The sequence below is a fragment of the Lepidochelys kempii genome, chromosome 2, assembly GCF_965140265.1.
Source record: "Lepidochelys kempii isolate rLepKem1 chromosome 2, rLepKem1.hap2, whole genome shotgun sequence".
Lineage (NCBI taxonomy): Eukaryota > Metazoa > Chordata > Testudines > Cheloniidae > Lepidochelys > Lepidochelys kempii.
In genome coordinates this window covers 165,736,929-165,759,620 of record NC_133257.1, presented here as the reverse complement: position 1 = coordinate 165,759,620, position 22,692 = coordinate 165,736,929, and the positions used below count along the sequence as shown (strand labels likewise).

The 22,692-nt window shown below is 43.0% G+C and overlaps 1 long non-coding RNA gene across 1 annotated transcript in view; it reads right to left on the bottom strand.

Moving 5' to 3' along the window:
* The window catches only part of LOC140905989 (uncharacterized), a 91,785-nt gene extending 88,501 nt beyond the window's left edge, over window positions 1-3,284 (bottom strand). The window contains exon 1 of the long non-coding RNA XR_012157017.1: window positions 3,083-3,284. This is a non-coding gene — a long non-coding RNA (uncharacterized lncRNA). The remainder of the gene's footprint in view (window positions 1-3,082) is intronic.
* Window positions 3,285-22,692: the final 19,408 nt, after the last annotated feature.

The following is a 22,692-nucleotide window of genomic DNA, read 5'->3' as shown; positions in this document are numbered from 1 at the left end:
ATTTGAACATGCTCTGAAGAAGACATTTGAGAATGAAATAATTAAACTGCATTCATGAATAAAAACATAATAACAAAAAAATAAACAAGATGACAATAAGATTGTATTACAGGACTCATGCAAATAATAATTCTAACAAAGAAATGGGAATCTGAATATGCTGTGTAACAAAATAAACCACTTTGGTAATACGTGGCCAGATTTTCAAAAGTGCCCAGTATCTTGGAGCCAAATTTTCAAAGAAGCCCATGTCTACACTGTAACTGGGACCACATGTGTAGGCATACCTGAACTAGCTTTGACTGAGCTACCTCACTAGAAATAGCAGTGTAAACACGGCAACATGTGCAGTGGCATGGGCTAGCCCCCCCCGACTACGTATCTGAGCTCTGGGTTGGGATCATACTCAGGTGACTAGCCCATGCTGCTGCCTCTGCTGATAAGGCTACATTGCTATTTTTAGCAACCTGGCTCGATCACAGCTAGCTCTAGCATACCTATACGTGCTGCAGTCACTCCTCCTGACTGCTGTGCAGACATACCCTTAGATGCCTCAGTAGGTATTACTGGATGCTAAGCACTTTCAGTTGCCACTTCTTTTAGGTGCCTAAGTGGGAGCTGAGCTCCTTTGAAAATCTGGCTCATTGTGTTCTGTATGCAGGAAGGCCCTTAATATAGAGGCAATCTCTGTGGTGTGTATCTGCAGGCTAATAACATGCAATCACATGCTTTACTGAGCCACTTTTATGAGAGATGATGACAGTGGTGTACAACTTCAATATGAGTAGCAGATCATGTGCAAACGGTAGCTCCCCAAAAATCAAAAAGATGAAAAAGGTTATTGTAGCTGGCAGAAGCTACTGAGAAGGCTTTTGAATCAACACGGGGGAGATAGTGTACAAAGGACAAAGAGGGTGTCTGTGCTAGATGAAAAAAATGGAATGGGAGAAAAAAGATCCATGAGGGAAACTTTAACAAATTCTGTGGCTATGTGGGTGTTTTCAATAGTGGAATGAAATGAATGGGAAAGGCAGTGCAGTTGTCTGAAGATCAGGGTGATGTGGTTGCTCTTATTTGTATGTGTGTTAATCAACTAATCCAGATTGTTGTGCCTAAACTCCATTAATATTCCAGGGATTCACACCTTCCAGTTCACTTTTTAAAGGCCAGTCTCTTCCATGGGGTGTTGCTTTGTGCTGCACCATTGGTACAATCTAGCCCTAAACCAAGCATATTCTGCTTTCAGTGCAAGGTTGATTCTCAGAGTAGAATGGTGAAAGTTCCCCTACTTCACCACCTTGTGCTGCAGCAGAGAAAGTAGGGCATGGCTAGGATGCCACTGCACTGTGCTGATCCCTGGCAGCACATTTGTGGCCTGTTGGTGCAGTTGCAACCAGCATAAGTTACAGCAGTTCCTAGGCTGTTCTAACTCAGCATAGGGACACCAGTCCTGCACAGGAGGGTCAGCTGGAATGGGACAGTGAGAGGGGAGATTTATTCTGTCCTGATTTTTACTGTGAACGGTTCAGCCCTAAGCATCCAGTCCTGCATTCTTTGCATAACTAAAACTCCCATTGAACACAGTAGAAGAGCGGGAAGCAACTTTAATATGTAGATGAGATTCAATGGGAATTTGTGGTGTGGAAGGAAAGCAGGGGCTAAGTAGTCCTTTCAGTGAAAGCAAGTGTCTGTGGACTGTGAAGGTGCTTTCCATAACACTGTTTAACTTTGGTGTGGAGAGGAAGAATGAAGAAACCTGTGTATGAATAATCTTGCGGAGGCTTTAGCCATCATTGGCAATTTTTTAAATGAGCCAGATTAAAATTTCTAACTTGCTTGGAAATTTTCTGTCATCCTTTCTGCCATTCAAGAAAGGGTATGCTGCCAAGATAGTGTGACAGCCAGCTGTAATATGCAGGACAAAGGAAAGATACTGCAGATTTTATGATACATCTGAATCCAGAGGTTTAATATGTCATATAGAAAATATCATGACTGCTTTATTAACAGATATGTATCAGGGCAGAACAATTTTGGGATTTCAACTGTTAATAAAAAATGCAGGCATACATGCTGCATTTGCACTGGACTGTTCTATTATATCAAGTCAGTACAATATGTCAGAAATAGAAATTAATTGAATTTTGACTCATCTAATTGCTTAACCAATCAGATATGGCAAGTTGCGTATGATAAATTGACACTGTCTTTTTGTTTAATAAAACAGAAGGCAAAAAAAAGTTGCCCTCTTAGACTTCCTGGTCCATCATTTCATATAGTAATTTTCACCAGACAGCTTGTTCTCTTCAATTCATGACCACTTCCAAGGGAAATTCCCCAAAGCAGTGTTTGATTTCTCTCTCATGAAGAGATAAATAGGCTTATTAATTATCATAATGCAGTGTTTTGTAACGGCTGTCCTTCAATATGGATGTTCAGTTGGCTGAAGATAACACTTTAACTTTAAACTGAGCATGTCACTTCCAACCTTGCTAAACATGAAAAGTGCCAGGAACAAGACTTGTGAAATTAAATATTGTGTGACAGAAACCTGTCTTAAATATGGAATCATGGTATAAAAATACCTTGACAAAAAGTGTGTCACTTTTAGGACGCTTCAAATCGGTGGAGTGAGGCAGCTTTATTACCAGCCATTGCTCAGCTTTTCATAAAAAGTCCCAATAGCACTGTACCTTGTGATCAAAAGGAGCTATTTCAGTCTAATCTATGCAATGATTTTCTGTAATTCAGATCCAAGTACTGCTAAATTTCTAGGGCTTCTAAGTGAGTCAGGTGATTTGGAATGTCTAGATCAAAATGTTTAGTTTCGCTGCTATGGAGAAGTGTAAAAAGGGGTCTTTTAAATGTAACAAATAGGGTTGATTTAGAGTCACAATTTATTGCTGAATGACTGCCCCAAATTGACCTGAAAAATGGATTAAAATGAGAGCTTTATTACGTCTCACTTGGTTCCCATGAAAAAAATTTCCAAGAAGTAGAGTAAAACTTCATAAGGATCTCCTCACAAATTTTCCCCCAAACCATTCTGTTGCCATCCCACCTTTCCCTCTCCTCCCCCTACCTGGAATGGGCTGTAGCTCCACTCTCCACATCTCAGCAGATCCCCCCTTCCTCAATGTCAGGGAGCCCCTTCAAGAAGAAAAGAGGAACATCATGGAAAAGCTAAAACAGTTAAAATTATCTCCGAGAGGCTGGTAGAGAGATGATTATGGGCTCCACCTCCATCTGCCCAAGGCTCAACCATTCCTCATTTAATCCCCATGCATTCTCCTCATACTGACTCCAACCATTCACAAAGGGAGTGATTTTATTTTCCCCACATGAGAGGTGCCCACAGCTACATCTAAGTGAATAATAGGTAAAAAAAATTAACATTGTCACCACTAGGGAGAGCTCTAGTACTAGCATCATAACAACATTCTTTTATGTAACTTCTCATTGCAGAGTTCAGGGGGAGTTCCTTGAATGGAAAGAGTGCAGAATATGAAGCAACAATTATGAGACAGAGCTATAGGGTGATGAGGAGGATTTTACAGTTAATGTTGCGGTGTCATGACTGGTCTTGCAGAAAGAGGGAGGATTTATAATCTGGACTCTTTCCGCTTTAATGCAACAGTTTTTTGACACTTACAATACTTATTTCTGCTCAGCTGCTTTGCATCATGGCTTGGTAATGCTTTCAGGAGGATATGGGAAGAAAATAGAATACAGAGTTTTGGTTAAAGAAGTGATTTATGAATAATGCCATTGGTTGGTGCCAGGTTTCAGAGTGGTAGCCGTGTTAGTCTGTATCAGCAAAAAGAATGAGGAGTACATAAGTACTCCTCATTTTTTTTATTGGTTGGTGCATGATGCTTCAGTAAATGTTTATAACCTTGATACGCTTTATTCCCATATGCCCTGAGAAGGGTAAATGATGGGCCAGATTGAGTGGCTTAAGATAGTACTTCTGGCATACAATCAATTACCTCTGCATTTCCCATGACTCAACATTCCCAGGGGGCACCTACTCTGTACAGAGCAGCCTCCCAATCCAGAGAAACCTTTCCTGGTGCCCTCCTGTCAGGGAGCTGACAGGAGTGTCCACTGAAGCCCTGGGTTTTCGTAGAGACGCATCAGTAAATTGTTCCTGCTTGAACTCCGAAGTGGGACCTAGGAGACTCAACTCAAACTGATCACTGGGGCCCACTTCCCACCCTCCTTTGAGGTCAGTTTATCAGTAGGCCTCTGCATGGCTCCAGGTCATGTACCTCACACTGGTAGGCAGCTGCTCAGAGCTGCCTGTCAGCTTTGCAGCTTTGGGGCAGAGCCATAGGCTCTGGGTGTCTGCTTTTGGATCTGAATAACCACACAGCTGACCTGGGCCTGGGCCTGGGCCTGGCCCTCTTGGTCATTTCCCAGCGAGACATCTACTGGTCTTTGGGAGTGTATTTCAACATCCCTGATTGTCACCCCATTTCAGATGGAACTTAACTACCAGGACTTGGAAAAGGGGTCCCATTATTCCCTGAATGGTTATGAGTCTATTGAGGATGATCCTTGAGGGGTTACCAATCCTGGGCATGCCAGAGTTACTTGGGCCTTAGTGTCCCTTACCCCTGGGCCTTTTTCCCATCCACCTCCACAGGGAAACAGTGCTTAGTTTATTCTTCTTTGCGGTCTGACTAGGTTAGGTTTACTGATTGCACTATCAGGGCTGGTTCTGCCAATGGAGGAATCATTGCCACATGGACCTGCTGCAGGTTACCACTAGCCCCTGACCTCTCTACCACTGGACAGCTTGTTGCCTTATGACTAGTCATATGGCAACAAAAACATATCAGCTCCCCATGTTCCTTTTTTAGGCCTCTGTTCGGGTTTGCCTCCCACCAACGTCTGGGTTTAGTCCCTTCTCCCTTCTGTGGGGAGGGGGCCCTGACTGGGTCAGCTTTATGCCAGCCTCCCTTGATTTTCCTCTCAAACCCAGGCCAATTATCTGCACATGGGGGGAGGGATAGCTCAGTGGTTTGAGCATTGGCCTGCTAAACCAAGGGTTGTGAGTTCAGTCTTTGAGGGGGCCATTTAGGGATCTGGGGCAAAAATCAGGGATTGGTCCATCTTTGAACAAGGGGTTAGACTAGATGACCTCCTGAGGTCCCTTCCAATCCTGATATTCTATGATATCGGTCAGTCCAGTTCTCAGCTATGGTCCCATCCCTAGGATCTTTGTTTGTTGATCACAATTTCAAGTCAGGGTGGCAGAGTTTATAGAATTATTCTAAACTGATTAATTCATAGCCCTCATCAGCCATAATAATCCCCCAACAAGTTGCTCACTTTCTTATGTAACCCCTAATTTGACTAGAAACCTTAGCATAGGTCATGTTCCCTTTTTTATGAACTCCCCCAAACATTCTCCTATATGCTTCAGAGGTCAGTTTAAAGCTTGTTTACATTGCCAATAATTTTTATAATCTTCTCTGTCCATAAGAGTGAAAAAGTCTAAGGCCTTTGTCCCTAACAGTAGTGGAGCCAGATACCATACCAAGTACTCCCTGCCCCATCTTGTTCCATGTACACCCTGTTTCCAAAATATCTGAAAAACACATGCATGTCATCACCTTCCCCAAAGCGAGGAAATAATTTGATGTCTATGCCACCCACCAGGACAGGGACAGAGGGTCTGGATCCACCTACCAGGTTCTGCAGGCACAGACTTTGCATCTGGAGCTGGTATTGATGTTCCTGGTCCTTCTCTCTCTCTCTCCTCATGATGGCACTGCCAATCCTCCCACTTGCGCTGGTTCCCTCTATTCTCTCTCATGTTGGTGATCTCGCTCCTCCTATTCTCTCCTGTGCTGGTGCTCCCAGGCTTCAAGCAGCTGGGTTTCCAGACATAGTCTGTTCCTCTCCTGTGGTAGCTTCTCCTGTTCCAGTTGTCAGGCTGGCTACAATTCCTGTTGCTGTGGTACACTCTATCCCAAGGGAACATGGTGGCTGTCTTTGTCAGCTTTCTTCTGGCCTTCCTTCCAGGGAGTCAGCGCCAAGATTTTCCTTTCCTGCTGGACTTTCTACCAGTGGGCTCGATGTCCCCTGTGAACCCAGACCATTATTCCTTTTTTGGTCATCAAAATACAGCAAGTTGACTAGCCGCACCTTGTCCACTCCCCAGCGTTGAGCTACATTTCCTTGCATACCTCAAGCAGCTGACTTTTCTTCAGCTCTTCATCATTCATTTTCCCGTCTCTCTTTCTACTATTACTTTCCTAAGAAAAGAGTGTGAGACTTTTCTCTGTACTTCTGCCTTCTACAGCACTTGCTCTCACTGCTGTTGGCACATATCGAATTTCACACTGTCAGAAATGCCACACACATTGCCACTATGTATGTCACAGTTCAGCGTAAATGCACCTGTATCCCTCTCTGTGGTCCATCAAGGGCATCCACCTCAAGGTTTCCAGCTTCCAGCTGTCACCTGCCTTGGGTGGAGACTTGCACCTCTCCCTTATGACTGGGGTGTTAAGGTGGCATAGCTCCCTTATTTACTCTGTGATATTCCCAGAAAGCCAAGCAGTCTTGGTCTGCTCTTTGCTTTCTCTCCAGAGGCTATGGACAGCATAATTGCCTGAAGTTATATGTTACCACACAGCTTTCTAAGCAAACACATTTATTCTTAAGGCAAAAGCATTACAAGAGAAAACATTAAATACAATCAAAGAATCTACACACATGCTAAATAGCTCACCAGAGGTCACTCCAACTCCAGCCTCAGAATCCGATAGGTGTTAGTCCTTCAGAATCCATAATTGGGTTTTCTCCATGGTTATAAGTTCAAAACAGTCTCAGATTCAGAACCAGAACCCAAACTGGGCAGATCAGCCTGTTTCTTTATACTGCTCAGGCCTTTGACTTCCAAACCCAGGAACAGGTAATCAGCAGACAATCACCTTCTCCTTAGGGTGTAGCTTCAAAAGGCTGGGGTTTTGCATAACCAGCAATGGGGAATTTGCATTAACCTCTCCCTAGGCATTTCCTAGGAAATCTACTTCACACATATTGTCCCAAAAATCCATTCTTGTCTGGCACAATTTCAATGAAGTCCTTTGAACTTCCAGGCCTCATATCACGTCTTCCCCCTAGAGAGATTACATACAATTCTGGCCCACAGTAATACATCATCTTGGCATATGTCTAGTAGGGAGAAGAACAATGAAAAGCTATGCTACCCCAATCCTCCCCACCATCCCATCTTAACATATATTTTTTTAAAAAAATTTCAGATACTTCTACATTTAAATATCTGCAAATTTCACTATCTCATAGGAGTGTTATGAGATTTCATATAAGTGCTTCATATTGTTTTATTTTATGTTAAATTTTTCTCAGTTCACCTACATCTGAAAGCAATTCTGCTCATAGCAAATGATCTTATGAAACCTACCAGGGGACTGAAAAGGGATTTCAGACTGCAGACAATAACGTTGTGTCATTTCCATTTCTATTTTTATAAAATTGGAATTCCCATTAAAAAAACAGGAAATGTGGTGAACTTCTTGGACTACTGTTTTGCTTCAGAAGATGGTTGGATGATGGTTCTAGTAAACCACAGACACAAGTGGTTGGAATGTAATGACAGAGGCTGTTTGCTATGAGTTCTGTTTAAGTGAAGGTTGGTCTTGAAAGTAATTATACAGCACAGACGATGAACAAATGTAGTAGCTTGGAAATTATACATGGAACTAGGAAGATTTTAAAATAAACATTGGGCATCCATTTACAAATAGACAGTTTCACAGCTTTAACTAACAACATTAATTGTTATAGCGCATTTCATAGAGAGGTTTTAAAAACATTTGTGGGTTTCTCTTTTCTAGAAAGCACCAGGGAAGAGATCCTCAGTTGATGTGAACTGTTGTAGCTCTGTGGACTGTATTGATTTATATCGGCTGAGGATCTAACCCTCATTTCTTGATGTACAAATGCAGCATTATTTAAGAGACTGTAATACATAGTACCAGCATGCCAAATGTACTTAAAGAAGAAAATGTGTCTGTGTAAATGGGTGTAGTGAGGTGGAGTGGCCTCCCTCCAGACTCGAGAGCGAAGGACCACTACACTTCCCTGGGGGGTGGAGCCAAATCTGCCCTTTCCCCTGGCCGGATGTACTGGGGTGGGGACAGGAAGTATAAAGGGAGGGCTCTGGGGCTCAGTTGGGGCTAGAGCAGGGAAGAAGGTGGACTTCTCTTCTAAGCAGCTGAGCCTTCTGCAGGATACCGGACCAGCAGCCGAGCAGACCAGTGCCCTACTGTTTGAAGAGGTGGAGGGCTCCGAGGAGATGCCAGAAAGGATGGTACCTGACTGCAAAGCAGCAAAATGGAGCCCAGTGCAAAGTGAATGACGTAGGTGGAGTTGGGTAGCAAGTAGTTCAGGGGAACCAGACCTGGTTGTGTTGTCAGGAAGTGAGACAGTATGTTTTGTGTTTCCCTGCTGACTCATCTGCTACTAATGGTCCTGGGCTGGGATCCAGTGGGGTAGGGTGGGCCTGGATCTCCCTACCCCTCCTTGCCACCATCCCTCACACTTGGGGTTGGCTGGACACTTCCCCTATGCTAGAAGGCCTGTATTGGTAGATGGTTGTCTTCCCCAGCCAGGAAGCTGTGAGCTAGAAACTCTTGTTGCTCTGCCCCACCCAGAGGGTCAGAGCTCCCAGACTGTTAATTGGTATGTGCCCCAGCCAAGAGGCTGCGGGATAGACTACTTGTTACTCTGCCGGGGCCAGTGACGCCTGAACTTGAGTATTGTTGCCTGCAGTAGTGAGATGGAGTGGCCTCCCTCCTCCCTCGAGAGTGAGAGACCACTGCAATGGGTTTCAGTGCTATTCTGTGAACCCCCCACCTCCCTTTTTTAAAGTAAGTGCTATGGAACATGTGGTTGAAAAATAGATGTTTACATAGATTTTTTAAATCCTCCTATTAGCTCTTGAATTCACCAATTTCTTTTCAGCAATGCCAGGAAGCTGTAAACATATATAATGCCTTTTAGGTTAAGAACAGTCACTTAATTTAACATATTGTCACTCAAATATAGTCCTCTCAATTTAAATCAAGTAACACGTTGCTCCAGTGGTAGTTTTCCAGATCCAGAGTTACAATACAAGATAATTCAGTATTGCTTTAGACCCAGAAGCATCTCTTCTTTATCAGAAGCATAGCAGAATGGTAGACAGGCAGTATAATTGATTGGGAATAATCAAAACTCAGGGGCTAACCACAAAAAGGAAAGTTGATTGGGTAAGCAAGGCAGGGCTCCTGACAGAGAAACCAGGACCTTTGATATTACACAAGAGAACCTTCTAAAAATGGTTTGCTGATAGACAGAAAAGGAAAAACACTGATTTTACAGGAAAGGAAGGTAAACCAGAAACCACGAAAGACAGATATTCATAAGACTGTGTTTGTTGTAGACTGGGCAGGACTTATTTGTTTTCTATTAATTTAAAACCTTGTGGTGTTGGTATGCTAAACCCCATTGAACTGAAATTCTTGATGATAAATAGCTCAGAGAAAGGCTCTCTCTGTCTTGGCTCTTGGAAACATGCAAAATAGTGCATTTTTTTAAAAAAATGTAGAAATGGACATTTTTTATGGAAAGCTTGCAAAACAACAACATTTTTTGGGTTATGAGATAACCTGGAATGATACAGTGACAATTTCTGCATGAAAGCTCAACAAAAATAAAAAAAAAAAACACTTTTGCACAGCTCTACTTTTGATTTATTCTTCTGAGCAATGTAATATTATCAGGAATAATAGTTCAACAGAGAGGGAAAGGAGGGAGAGAGAGATATGGAAAATGCATTTTTCAGAGGAACTGTAGTTTAAATATTTCATTACTGAAGCCTGGATAACTGAGGAGATTGACAATAGGCTGTGTAGCCTAATCACTTTTATGCCATTAGTTTGAATTTGGACCAAGTTAGCTGTATCTGAAAGTCCACTGTAGCCATCTAAGGATAAAGTCATTGGTCTGAGTCCAGTCCCCAAGCACTACATAACCAGACTACAAAAATCATCCTGATTCATGTTACCTAACACTGTTGTCCATCTTGTCGTAGAAGTCAAGGATGGAATGGGCTTTGGGGAGCAAACTATCATTGACCCTCAGAAGGGGGTATCTGTGCGTTGGGGTTGAGGTAACTTTGTAGAGCAGTGTGAAGAAGCTAATCTGGCTACTGTTCTGATGATAAATGGAGGAATTCAGTTTCCAAGGCTGTCAATCTAGCATCATTTCTGAATGCTACATTTCTTTCTATTAGACTGCATTTCTAATGTACATAAGTAGATAATCCTCTAAATACAAAGTCCTGAGAAAATAGCCCTTTATTCATTTCTAAGGGAAGATAGGATTAAATGAATCTGAATGTAGTATTCATTCTGTATATCTCAAACATAAGAAGAAACCTGGGGAACATGAAGGAATTTAGCATTAAACGCTTTATGCAGCAAGATCTGAGATAAGATATTTTTCAGTGCACACACACAGCACAAAAGCACCAAACTATTAAAATTTGTATTAGGGATTTGACACTGACAGCCACAGACTAGAGGAGACGTGAAGAGAAATACAGGATACATTTTTGTTTTTATAATGGAAATGGCTGTCTGTTCTAAATTTACCAAGAAACTCATCAGCAGCAAGAGCAGCACAGGACAGAAGTAAACTAAGAGATGACAGAGTGGAATCAGGAAAAAAAAAACCCAAACAAGCTGGGCATTCTCACCTGTCAGCTTGGTTTCATCTTGTATTGTATCCAGAAACAGTATGTTTTCTTCTCTCTACAAATTACTACATGGATTATATATTAAGAGTGTGAATTGTACCACCCTTATTCACTTTTATGAGTTCCAGTGGAATATGTAATAAAGTACAAATCAGTGTGTATAAGATCACATCATTAAATATCAATAGTGAGAGCAAGAGTGGTTCAGTGGTTAGGGAGCCAGCCTACAACTGAGAGATCAGTGTTGGAGTTCCTGCTGCTGCAGACTTCCTCTGTGATCCTGGGAAAGTTTATTTGTGCCTCCGTTCCCTCTCTGAAAAATAGGCTTTCCCTGCCCGAAAGGGAGATTGTGAAGATAAATACAATAAAGAGAATGATATGCATAGAAGTACCTAATGTAAACAGGTTTCAGTGTAACAGCCGTGTTAGTCTGTCTTCGCAAAAAGAAAAGGAGTACTTGTGGCACCTTAGAGACTAACCAATTTATTTGAGCATGAGCTTTCGTGAGCTACAGCTCACTTCATCAGATGCATGCCGTGGAAACTGCAGAAGACATTATATACACAGAGACCATGAAACAATACCTCCTCCCACCCCACTCTCCTGCTGGTAATAGCTTATCTAAAGTGATCACTCTCCTTACAATGTGTATGATAATCAAGGTGGGCCATTTCCAGCACAAATCCAGGTTTTCTCACCCCCCCACCAGTCCTTGCCTACAGACAGCCCCCCAATCAGGAATGTCTGTTGGACATAGGTTGATGCCAGAGACTTTTATATTTAAAGAAGAACAAAATCATTAGCAAATGTCAAGCCAATCCCAGTCTCACCTATTGCGCCATGAAAAAGTAGACCAACAAAGCCAATATATATTACATGTAGCATCAGATATGCCGGGACTGAATCAGTGCTACATTGAAATTAGAGCTGGCTGAATTATTCATTGTGAATAATATTAATTATGAATTAATTAAGGTCCACAGAAAGCCATAGAATCATAGAATCATAGAATATCAGGGTTGGAAGGGACCCCAGAAGGTCATCTAGTCCAACCCCCTGCTCAAAGCAGGACCAATTCCCAGTTAAATCATCCCAGCCAGGGCTTTGTCAAGCCTGACCTTAAAAACCTCTAAGGAAGGAGATTCTACCACCTCCCTAGGTAACGCATTCCAGTGTTTCACCACCCTCTTAGTGAAAAAGTTTTTCCTAATATCCAATCTAAACCTCCCCCACTGCAACTTGAGACCATTACTCCTCGTTCTGTCATCTGCTACCATTGAGAACAGTCTAGAGCCATCCTCTTTGGAACCCCCTTTCAGGTAGTTGAAAGCAGCTATCAAATCCCCCCTCATTCTTCTCTTCTGCAGGCTAAACAATCCCAGCTCCCTCAGCCTCTCCTCATAACTCATGTGTTCCAGACCCCTAATCATTTTTGTTGCCCTTCGCTGGACTCTCTCCAATTTATCCACATTTATGGAGCAGAACTGCAACCTTTTTTCTGTAAGGGTATTTGTTATACATAATCATTCAGTTGGTAGTTTGAGGAAATAATTTTCAGCCCATGGGTTGTCTGAATTTTTATGTTTTGAATATTCATTATATGTGGTGGGTAATTGCTCACATACCCTGAGAGTTATTTTTCTTCTCCCTGATTGGACAACTTGAATATTTACCTAAGAGGATGATTAATAGGTAAGAATCAATGAGGAGTACTCTTGTGTGTGCACATATTCTTGATTCAGGAAAGCACTTATGCACATGTTTAATTCCCACTGACTGATGGGACCTGAGCACATACTTAAAGTTAAGCACATGCTCAGGTGCTTTCCTCAGTCAGGGCCAAAAAGATGTGTTCATATGAAACAGCCATTTCCAAAGTACTCAAGGAAACAAAAACCCAGTTATCCAAAAGTTATGCCTTAAATTGGATTTGAACTTAAGCTAGTCAGAAAATTAGCAGTTTTTTCAAAGGAAGGTTTTGACTTTCCAGTGCAAAAATCAAACCCAAAATGTTTTGACTTGGAAATGCCGTCATGGAAGAAGGAAAGACAGAGGAAACAGAGGAAGGCCTTGCTATCCTATGTGTGTTTTGTCTACACTGAGATTTATGACATTACACTAACCCCCTAGTATACACCTGCCACGCACATGTAAAAAGTGACTTGCACCAAAGTGGTTTGGTTTCGAAGTAGAGTAAGCCATGCTGGTGCAGGTCAATCTACCCAATCTGCATTAGTGGCTTGCTCTGGTGGGGAAAACACCCCATGTAAGCAAGCCCTAAGACAAATCCCTTCACTGCAAAGAATATACAATCTCTGCAGACTCTTACTTTGATTGGAATATGTGCAGTAGAAAGCACTTGTAAGTAATTGCTTGTAGTAACACCTTAAGATATAACTGCTGTACATCTCATCTGATATACCAGAAGCCAATGTGAACCTTTTGGTTTTAATGTCCAAGACTTTTTGATATTTTTCCCCCACAGTCTTGTGTGTCAGTTCTGTGTCACAGTCCCATCGGGGTAAGTTTTCTAGTTTAGTACTTTTTTGGATAAAGGCCAAATCAGCTTGAGCTATCTGTGTGTCTAGAATAAATAATAGGCAGATGTGAATTACGGAGCTATTCTTCCATTGAGGGGCTCTGGTGCTGTCATGAACTATGGGGAAGAAGCTTAATGGCAAAAAACTCTTCTTAGCACACAGCCAAATTGAATAGGCTGTGCAGAGCCCATGTGATGGAATCCTCCTCGCTGGGCAGTGGAGCAAGAGTGGGGTTCTGGGGTTGCTGGAAATCCCTGCACAGGTGTATGAACAGGAGACAGGTGTGTTGGATACATCCAGTGATGCATTCACAGGTCCCACTCTGCTATCACAGAGTGCAGAGATGAACTCCGTGATGCACAGACTCCCCACAGAATTAAACTGTTCCAGTTCTGCTCTATTTATGGCCTTCTGTGGACCTTATTTGTGCTACAGGATTTGATGTTAAGAGATCTGTACGTTCCCTGTACCCATGAGATTGAATTATTACCACACAATCCAGATATATGGATCTTCCTCCTGTTGCTCTCTACTTTCTACCACTGCTCTCCTAATCTAATCTCCCTCCCTAGCCTTCCCCCTCAATTCTTCACATTGTCATTGGAGTGGCTAGACCATCTGGTACTGAAGCAGTGCTCCAGTGGCTTCTTCTCTATGGTCACAATGGCTTTGTGTGATTATTTGAATCTCATATTTCACACTTAGGCATGATTAATAATTTGTGGGTTGCAGTGTTTGAAACTGAAGTCTGTCTGTGGGTGTTAATACATAGATATTTCTGGTACAGTTTCTCTATTCTATTTCTTTATCAGCCATTTAAGGGGTCACTTTATACCTGGATAGGAGAAGTGTAAATTCTCAAGCACTAAGAGCTAGATTCACAAAGGGACGTAGGCACCGACGTCCAACATTTAGGTGCCAATGACATTCACAAAACCACTCCGCTGCAGCCAAGCCAGTAGTCATCTAAATCCACATAGCCACCAAGATTCCATCAGTGGGCACTTTTGTCCTGAAGCCACTCCAGCTAATGAGTTGCTCAGAGCTCTTGCTCATGCCTAAGCCCCCACAGAATTCTCAAACAGGGGGTTCTCCTGCCTCTTACAGCAAAGCCTGATCTGGTAGGTGTGCTCAGAGTACTCCTAACATGAACAAATGAGAGCCGGGGATGAGCAAGTCAGGCATTTTTGGGGCTGGCTGGCATGTGTGCCTGGACAACGGGATGCCATAGAGTTAGGCATTCCCTTGAGAATCTAACCCTCAGTACTTTAGATCTGCTGATTAGTCCACTTCACAGTCTCTTTGCTACCAAATCTTCCGGTGGCGCTGATATCTGAATGTCCCTAGCAGCTGTGAAGCTCAGTGTAAAACTTGCATAAAATAGTTGATTCAGAGTCACAAAACGCCATCTTTGATTACACCTTCCTTCCCCGACTAAGCTGGTCTGGCATCAGGAGCACAACTTCTTTCGTATAATGATCTTGCAACACGCAGTTCAAAATTATCCAGAAACCAAGTTGGCATGGCTAATTTGTCCGAACAGCTGGACAAAACAAGGTTAGACTTTTTCCATGTTTCAAAAATCTCTAGGGGAGCTTATTATAAGAACCAGTGTAGCAGAAAGAAAACTCTGAAGTAATAAACAATATGGCTATTATGAGGAAGGAATTTATAGATCAACATGCTCACATACAGATGCTGAGAGGCAAAGACAGTGATCTTGCAAACCACCAGCACAGATGCTTTCTAGGTAGACTTGAAAGGCCAGTGTTACCTTATGTCTTGCTGGAAAAATCAATTTATTGTAATTTTATTTGCTCCACAATAATTATCTGAAAAAAACAAACAAACAACCAGCTATTGAAAAGGCTTGCCATTCCCTAGCTAGCCCTGCTATCCACACTTAGGACACAAAGCCAGGCTTATCATTGCTGGTTTCCTAAGAATTAATTATGCAGTGAGGAAAAGAGAAAAGCATAAGGCAACATCAAATGTGAGTTCTCCCCCTCCCCCAGGATTACCATGTAAAGTTGGCAAGGCAAAGGAAAGAATTAAAATAACATAGAGAATCTTTTGGTTAAGGCCCTGGATAGGGACTCAAGATATCCAGATTCAATTCCTTTGTCTGTCACAAACTGGCAGTGTGACCCTGGGGAAGCCATTTAATCCCTTTCCCTCAGGTCCCCATTTGGAAAATGGAGATGATATCTTTCTTCAATCTTTTGTCTATTTAGGAGATTTTCCAAGGCAAAAATGGGAGCTAGGCACCCAAATCTTATTGACTTTCCATGAGATTTAGGCGCCTAACTGCCCTTTGTGCCTTTGGAAATCTCCCTTTTAGATGTCAAGATATTTGAGGCAAGGAGTCTCTCTTACTATGTATCCAGTGCCTTGCAGAGAGGCCCTGACTAAGATTGGGTCCCAAGGTACTACGCTAATGCAAATAACGAGATGCTGGCAGAAACAATGAGTTAAGCATTCCTTATGTAATAAGCTTTCCTTGATAGGCTTTCTCACCTGGAGAAATGAACATAAATCACCTTCCCTGAAGGTAAAGTTGAGAAATTCCTCTTTGTTGCCACTAAGGAAACATATACAAGCAAAACAAGACCAGATCTTAGCTTGATTGCCCAGATCCTGGGGTGTGATATAACATTTACCTTTCTCTACAGATTCAGATCCTGATGCCCGTTCTCTGCTGCTAGTATATGGAGCTTTGGTTTCTTTGACCATGGGATGGTGTTCCATGAAGGAGGAGTGCTGGGCAGAGACGGGTTTCATCTTACGAAGAGAGGGAAGAGCATCTTTGCCAGCAGGCTGGCTAACCTAGTGAGGAGGGCTTTAAACTAGGTTCACTGGGGGAAGGAGACCAAAGCCCTGAGGTAAGTGGGAAAGCGGGATAGGAGGAAGCACAGGCAGGAATGTCTGTGAGGGGAGGGCTCCTGCCTCATACTGGGAATGAGGGGCAATCAACAGGTTATCTCAAGTGCTTATATACAAATGCACAAAGCCTTGGAAACAAGCAGGGAGAACTGGAGGTCCTGGTGATGTCAAGGAACTATGACGTGATCGGAATAACAGAGACTTGGTGGGATAACTCACATGACTGGAGTACTGTCATGGATGGTTATAAACTGTTCAGGAAGGACAGGCAGGGCAGAAAAGGTGGGGGAGTAGCATTGTATGTAAGGGAGCAGTATGACTGCTCAGAGCTCCGGTACGAAACTGCAGAAAAACCTGAGTGTCTCTGGATTAAGTTTAGAAGTGTGTGCAACAAGAGTGATGTAGTGGTGGGAGTCTGCTATAGACCACCGGACCAGGGGGATGAGGTAGATGAGGCTTTCTTCCGGCAGCTCACGGAAGCTACTAGATCGCATGCCCTGATTCTCATGGGTGACTTTAATTTTCCTGATATCTGCTGGGAGAGCAATACAGCGGTGCATAGACAATCCAGGAAGTTTTTGGAAAGCGTAGGGGACAATTTCCTGGTGCAAGTGCTAGAGGAGCCAACTAGGGGGGGCGCTTTTCTTGACCTGCTTCTCACAAACCGGGTAGAATTAGTGGGGGAAGCAAAAGTGGATGGGAATCTGGGAGGCAGTGACCATGAGTTGGTTGAGTTCAGGATCCTGACGCAGGGAAGAAAGGTAAGCAGCAGGATACGGACCCTGGACTTCAGGAAAGCAGACTTCGACTCCCTCAGGGAACGGATGGCCAGGATCCCCTGGGGGACTAACTTGAAGGGGAAAGGAGTCCAGGAGAGCTGGCTGTATTTCAAGGAATCCCTGTTGAGGTTACAGGGACAAACCATCCCAATGAGTCGAAAGAATAGTAAATATGGCAGGTGACCAGCTTGGCTTAATGGTGAAATCCTAGCGGATCTTAAACATAAAAAAGAAGCTTACAAGAAGTGGAAGGTAGGACATATGACCAGGGAAGAGTATAAAAATATTGCTCGGGCATGTAGGAATGATATCAGGAGGGCCAAATCGCACCTGGAGCTGCAGCTAGCCAGAGATGTCAAGAGTAACAAGAAGGGTTTCTTCAGGTATGTTGGCAACAAGAAGAAAGCCAAGGAATGTGTGGGCCCCTTACTGAATGAGGGAGGCAACCTAGTGACAGAGGATGTGGAAAAAGCTAATGTACTCAATGTTTTTTTTGCCTCTGTTTTCACTAACAAGGTCAGCTCCCAGACTGCTGCGCTGGGCATCACAAAATGGGGAAGAGATGGCCAGCCCTCTGTGGAGATAGAGGTGGTTAGGGACTATTTAGAAAAGCTGGACGTGCACAAGTCCATGGGGCCGGACGAGTTGCATCCGAGAGTGCTGAAGGAATTGGCGGCTGTGATTGCAGAGCCATTGGCCATTATCTTTGAAAACTCGTGGCGAACCGGGGAAGTCCCGGATGACTGGAAAAAGGCTAATGTAGTGCCAATCTTTAAAAAAGGGAAGAAGGAGGATCCTGGGAACTACAGGCCAGTCAGCCTCACCTCAGTCCCTGGAAAAATCATGGAGCAGGTCCTCAAAGAATCAATCCTGAAGCACTTGCATGAGAGGAAAGTGATCAGGAACAGCCAGCATGGATTCACCAAGGGTAGGTCATGCCTGACTAATCTAATCGCCTTTTATGATGAGATTACTGGTTCTGTGGATGAAGGGAAAGCAGTGGATGTATTGTTTCTTGACTTTAGCAAAGCTTTTGACACGGTCTCCCACAGTGTTCTTGTTAGCAAGTTAAGGAAGTATGGGCTGGATGAATGCACTATAAGGTGGGTAGAAAGCTGGCTAGATTGTCGGGCTCAACAGGTAGTGATCAATGGCTCCATGTCTAGTTGGCAGCCGGTATCAAGTAGAGTGCCCCAAGGGTCGGTCCTGGGGCCGGTTTTGTTCAATATCTTCATAAATGATCTGGAGGATGGTGTGGATTGCACTCTCAGCAAATTTGCGGATGATACCAAACTGGGAGGAGTGGTAGATACGCTGGAGGGGAGGGATAGGATACAGAAGGACCTAGACAAATTGGAGGATTGGGCCAAAAGAAATCTGATGAGGTTCAATAAGGATAAGTGAAGGGTCTTGCACTTAGGACGGAAGAACCCAATGCACAGCTACAGACTAGGGACCGAATGGCTAGGCAGCAGTTCTGCGGAAAAGGACCTAGGGGTGACAGTGGATGAGAAGCTGGATATGAGTCAGCAGTGTGCCCTTGTTGCCAAGAAGGCCAATGGCATTTTGGGATGTATAAGTAGGGGCATAGCGAGCAGATCGAGGGACGTGATCGTTCCCCTCTATTCGACATTGGTGAGGCCTCATCTGGAGTACTGTGTCCAGTTTTGAGCCCCACACTTCAAGAAGGATGTGGATAAATTGGAGAGAGTCCAGCGAAGGGCAACAAAAATGATTAGGCGACTGGAACACATGAGTTATGAGGAGAGGCTGAGGGAGCTGGGATTGTTTAGCCTGCAGAAGAGAAGAATGAGGGGGGATTTGATAGCTGCTTTCAACTACCTGAAAGGGGGTTCCAAAGAGGATGGCTCTAGACTGTTCTCAATGGTAGCAGATGACAGAACGAGGAGTAATGGTCTCAAGTTGCAGTGGGGGAGGTTTAGATTGGATATTAGGAAAAACTTTTTCACTAAGAGGGTGGTGAAACACTGGAATATGTTACCTAGGGAGGTGGTAGAATCTCCTTCCTTAGAGGTTTTTAAGGTCAGGCTTGACAAAGCCCTGGCTGGGATGATTTAACTGGGAATTGGTCCTGCTTCGAGCAGGGGGTTGGACTAGATGACCTTCTGGGGTCCCTTCCAACCCTGATATTCTATGATTCTATGATTCATGGCTGGGTCTTCCCTACACATATCCCAGTGATCCATGACTGCCATATTGCGCCCTGGAGACTGCTGGCAGTCAGCATAATTTGGGGTGTGTCTACACTACGAGCTGGCGGTGTAAATTCCAACTCGAGGAGACGTACCCATGCTAGCTCTGATCCAGCTGGGATCACAGTGTAGCTGTGGCAGCATGAGCAGCAGGAGGGGTTAGCCACCTTGAGTAAATGCCTACTGTCTGAGACAGGTATGTACTCAGGGCAACTGGTAGCCCCTCTTTCTGATTGTACCACCACAACTAATTCGATCAGTGCAGGTATGTCTCCCTGAACTAGAATTTACACCACCCATGCCAAGTGTAGACATATGCTTTGAGCAGATTCTCAGAGCAGCTGAATGCTGCCCGGGGTAAGCTGGGTTCAGACTGGGATCAGGATCAGAGGAGTGCAGAGACCACCTTTGCATCTCTGCACCACTGTGACCTGTGCCATATGTCAGGGATCTAGGGTAGTGACTCCTACCCATGGTGACACACCGAGTGAGAAAAATACTCTGCCACTTGAACTACTTGGAACTTTACCTAATTTAAATGATGTCTCTGCTTTTGAAAACATTTGGCTCATTTAAAGTTACCAGCCTCCCCTTCCTCGCTTTAAAGTGGTTAGCATGGTAACTGCTTTCTTCAAAAATACTAGCTATCTTCTTCTGGAATCAAAGAACAGAATTGCTCAGCTAAAGAGGGACTTAAACAGCTACAGATATTCTCTGCAATTATCCTGCCTATTGCACTGGAGTATCCTACATTCACTCAGATAAGGCATGTATTTGCTTGGTAAAATTGAAATGTATTTTATTGGGTTTTGCTTTTTATTAGAGGCTTTTCATCAGCATAGTAACACAATGTATCATATGCATTAAAGAACATTATTCCTCACAACATCTGTGTAGAGTAGGGAAGTTTTATTATCCCCATGTATAGATGGGGAACTGAGGCACAAAGACCCAGAAGTGTAAAAGTAAACCTGTGCAAGCTTAAGTATGTGCAGAGGGGCCAAGACCCAGATTTTCAAAAGGTATTTCAGTGGAAGTTTTGAGCTTTAATACCTTTGAGGACCTGTCATTCTTTTTAATTGAAATTTTATCTGAATTCTTTTCAAACCTTAACTTACTGTGAAGGGACAAATTAAAGAAAAAAACATCTTCTGGGTGGTTTGAGGTGAATAGATCTCATGTTTTTCTATGACAAGACAGTTATTTGAATAGTGAACAACATGACTATTCACTGGAAGTCGCAATTTGTTATTTCATTGGACAGATTAACAGTCGTGGTGACCATTCTCCCATGGTAGCACAAGTTCAGGTTTGGATACTGTTTTAACTAATTGTAAATACTGTTTTAACTAACAGCTGTGCATTTGCAAGGACTATAAAGGAAACTGGGTTTACAAAAGAGGCCGGTGTGGGGTTTTTTGACATAATACTTTCACTGAAGCTAACATTTCCATAGCTGCCCAAAGGATGTGGACATCTAGTGCCCATCAAACCTTTTATCCATGACCTTCTAGCAGATGGCAGTTCAATTTTAGAACTAGTCAAGCCAACAGTAATATCTTAGGAAATGTAAAAAAAAAAAAAAAGTTGCAGGTTTGCTAAAAAATTTTAAAAGACAACATCTGACTGTAAAAAAAGCCAGTGAACTTAATAAAAAAATGATGTTTTGGTATGAAAATTTGTTGAGGAATTTTTAGGGTTTTTTTCCCATTAGAAAACAAAGTACTCACAAACTTAATGAAGAGCCAAAAAAATAAAATAAAAATGATTACTTAGCATTTCACTAACAGATACAGCTTTTTCTGTCGTGCTTGACTGGGCTACAGTTGGGCCCTGAACAATGGATGCTCAAGTTTTGACTTTTTTCCTTCAATTTTCTACGAGAAGGAAAATGTAGCAGTATGCTGCTCTTTTGAATATAGTTTGATAAATCATTGCTGCTATGCATCTATTTCTAATTACTCAGTTTATTTCCAATAGGCACATATGTGTCTCGCTGATGTCTCATAATTACCTTATTCTTCAAATCAAATCTGTGGGGGCAGTATGTACAATGACACTACTGTAATCTGTAGAAAAGTCTGAACTCTAGAATATATCATTTTCACTGGATGTTTTGAAATATCATCAGGCTATGAACAATTACATTTATTTGAAATCAACTTGCTATTTTAAATGGATTTCTTTATAAATTTATAAAATTCTGGGGGCTATTACATAAGCTGCCGGGTTATTTACATTAACAAAACCATATTTAATCAAATGTTCAGTATCAATGCCAATAATTGACTTTAAAGGACAAGCCTCACATTTATGAATGTCACCACGCTGCAATAAAGAACATTAAAAAAAGCCAAAGAAAACCTCCCAGACCAGTCACTCATAAAATCATTAAACAATTCACTGTTGTCAACCAAGCTGTGAGACAAAGAGCTGAGTAAACAAATTATCATTTAAAATGTTTAGTTATACAATAATAGCATACAATACCATATGATGTAAAACTTGTGTTTTATCTGTGATAGGTTTTTTATATGTATAATAAGATCTTTCCAGATGTCAAATTATTCAAAGACCCTAGTGTAACGGCTTCAGCACCCACCTCTCACCCTTCTGGCTGATACATGCCTGCACTACCTCAGTTTTGAAGGGGGTGGCATCCATCCCCCACGGGCACCCTCTTTCTGGTTGGGTGTAAGCCTGCTTTTCTTGTTCTTACAATGGGGCGGCATCTGCCTCTTGCGAGCACCCCAGGTGATGTTTTTTTTGGCAGGTCTTCAGTGACTCAGCCCTCTGGCCAAGTCATATACACTGTCCCCCATTCCGGGGTATACAATCTCAAGTTCTTTCTCATGGCTTTGGTATGGGGCTATAGCTTCCTCCCCAGAGGTACTGCCTTCTTTAACAGCCAAACAGGGGCCTTGGTTGGTGTCCTTTTGGCAGCTCCTTGAAAACTCAGTCTTCAACCAGACCAGCAGGACCCATCACAATACCCACAACTGGTCTGGCTAGGTTTTGGGCTCAGTCCCCTGGGCTCGGCCTGCCCGCACTGACCAATCCTTGGCCCTTCTGCTCTTCCAGCCAGCCAGGCACCCAGTCCTCCTTCTTTGCGCTCCAGCCAGCAACTGATTGCTCTGCCTCTGCTGCATCTTTTTAGATGGCCATTCTGGCCCTGATTGATCACTCCAGCAGCGTCTCTGATTTACTGCTCCGCTGCAGCCACTCTAGGCTGTTTTGAGGACTTCTCCTCTACTCTTTTCTGAGGTGGGATGAGGCAGGGCCATGAGGCCTCCATCATAGGGCCTCCAGACCTAGTCCACCCTATCACACCCAGTCTTGACAATAGTATTTATAGGTACTTCTAAAACCCTCATCACTATATTATGTAAGCACCTCACAGTCATTGAGGGGTTTTAGCATCACAACACCCCTATCAGACAGGCAAGTATTGTATCCTTTTTACATATGGGAAACTGAGATAGAGGGAAAATCAAGTG